Source organism: Eumetopias jubatus, unplaced genomic scaffold (assembly GCF_037043125.1).
Source record: "Eumetopias jubatus isolate StellerSeaLion01/CBP00866 unplaced genomic scaffold, mEumJub1_p1.0 scaffold_1, whole genome shotgun sequence".
Lineage (NCBI taxonomy): Eukaryota > Metazoa > Chordata > Mammalia > Carnivora > Otariidae > Eumetopias > Eumetopias jubatus.
In genome coordinates, this window is record NW_028274807.1 from 144849950 (window position 1) to 144852697 (window position 2748).

Here is a 2748-nt window from a genome sequence, read left to right on the forward strand (position 1 = left end):
CAGCCTGACTGAACTCTCTTAGAAGCAGATCCCCCACCCCCTAGCTGAGGCCTCCAGCCGATACCGCAGGAGGCAGAAATGAGCCTTCCCATCCATGTCAAACCCTGTCCAAACTGCAGATTCATGATCATAATAAATGACTGTCATTGGTTCAAACTTCTAAGGTTTGGGATGGTTTGTTATATAGCAATACATAACTGGTATACTTGGGAAGATGGAGAGTCACAGTGGTTTCTGAGCACTTAGTTCCATTGTCTATGGGGCCTACCAGCACCTTCTCGAAGTAATGGGATTCTTGCAAAATCCCTTTTGTCTAAAATCACTGGGTTTCTGTCACTTGCTGTCAAAACAATCCTGAGTAACACTGGTGGTCATGATTAAGGATGGGTTCTGCTCAAATAAGAAGGTTGTCTGACACCTGCTGGTCCTATACCACCCTCTCTTCCCAGAACACTCAATTATAGACTATTGAATTTTAAGATGAACAAACTGCCCCGGAACCCCCACCCTGCCTTCAAAAAATCTGTAATGACAAGGTTGCCAACTTTAATTTTGTCACATTGGACCATTTCTTGAAAAATCAACTGCTATCTACTTTTACTATTATTATCTTATATAAAAAAGGATATTTAAACATTAAAAATGTAGAAAGGACATAATCGCTCAGAATAAAGAAGACTCCTTTAAACTGAATACATTTGGTGCCATGCAAAATTTACCATACTGACATTTTTTTTCCCCTTTTCACTGCGGCGTAGTGCAAAGTTTATCATAGCTGGGTATCAGTCCCTGATGCTTGGAGACTGGTAAGTTGGCTAGGGACCACTGGGAGGGGAAAACAAAGCTCAATACAGCACAGTCTGCCCTCAGAGAACTAACTTTAAAGAACCCCGGCATTGGGATATAGAAGTGGCTGGCTCGGTGTAGCTGGCCCTGCCTAGCCATGTTGTTTCCAGAGTGGCCCTTCTCCAGACATACTTACATGTTAATCGATGACCTTGTTTCATGAAGCAGTATTGAACATTATAGCCAGGTATGCAGACTGGAGAATCAGAAGAAAGCCAGGTTTAGATCTCAGTGTCAACCACTTTATTTATATTTTATCTATTTTCTTTCTTTCTATCTATGTATCTATCTATCTACCTACCTACCTATTTATCTCTCATCTATTTAGTTATTTATTTAGAGCTTGGATAATTTACCTCTCAATTTCCCCTGACTGCTAAATAGAAACGTCTTAGTTTGAATTTCCCAGAAACAGACCCCAGAACTAGGATTTTCTTTAAAGTGACATATTAGATATTTAAGAGAGAAAAGAAATGAACATATGGGAAGAGGGGAAAGAGCAAAAGGAGAGAGGGAAACAAGCCGTAGTGGCTTGTTAACGACAGAGAACAAACAGGGTTGATGGAGAGAGGTGGGTGGGGGGGTGGGCCAGATGGGGGATGGGCATTAAGGAGGGTGCTTGTTGGGATGAGCACTGGGTGTTGTATGTCAGTGATGAATCACTGAATTCTACGCCAGAAACCAATATTGCACTGTATGTTAACTAACAAAATTTAACTTAAAAAAAAATAGATAAACTGATACTGATTTACTGGGGGGAAAAAAAAGAAAAGAAAATGACACAGCAGGAAGCACTTCCAGGACAGACATGGGGTAGAGGACAGTGGGACCGACAGCCAAGCCGAAGTGCGACAGCAGGCCACGTCCCACCGCGGCTCGTTCTGGCTCACCTCCACTGGAGGTAAGGACTTGTTAGGGGAACGATGCTTGGAAACCGCCAAGCATTGGCAACAAGGCTTCCTGCAGCCCGAGGGCCATTCTAGGACAAAGACACCAGAGACTCAGGTGCTGGCTGGGGACAAAACCAGGATGGTGTGCAATACGAACAGCCCCAGCTAGGGCGTCGTGGCAGTCCTGACCACCTCATTTTGTGGTTGTGCCTCGCTCTGGGTCACTACGTAGTTCACAAAGAACAAAGAGGAGAAAGAGAAGAGGAAGAAGAAGAAAAGGCGAAATTCTCTGCTGTCCAGTGGGTTGAACCATACCTTCTTCAGTGAGATCTAAACATCTTCCAAGTTTGGTCTTCCTTGGGTGTGCTCCCTCAGCATTAGGGTACCATATGTTTGCTCTTTTATCTTTTTTTTTTTAAATTTTTTATTGTTATGTTAATCACCATATATTACATCATTAGTTTTTTGGTGCAGTGTTCCATGATTCATTGTTTGTGCATAACACCCAGTGCTCCATGCAGAACGTGCCCTCCTCAATACCCATCACCAGGCTAACCCATCCCCCTACCCCCCTCCCCTCTAGAACCCTCAGTTTGTTTTTCAGAGTCCATCATCTCTCATGGTTCGTCTCCCCCTCTGACATACTCCCCTTTTCTTCCTCTCCTGTTATCTTCTTCTTTTTTTTTTTCTTAAAATATGTTGCGTTATTTGTTTCAGAAGTACAGAACTGTGATTCAACAGTCTTGCACAATTCACAGCGCTCACCGTAGCACATACCCTCCCCAATGTCTATCACCCAGCCACCCCATCCCTCCCACCCCCAACCACTCCAGTAACACTCAGTTTGTTTCCTGAGATTAAGAATTCCTCATATCAGTGAGGTCATGTGATACATGTCTTTCTCTGATTGACTTGCTCTTTTATCTTAGTGAAATACTCCTTTACGTAAAACTTCCCCTATTCAATTTACTGTATTCTTCTCTCTCCTACTTGGACCCATACTGCTGCACAT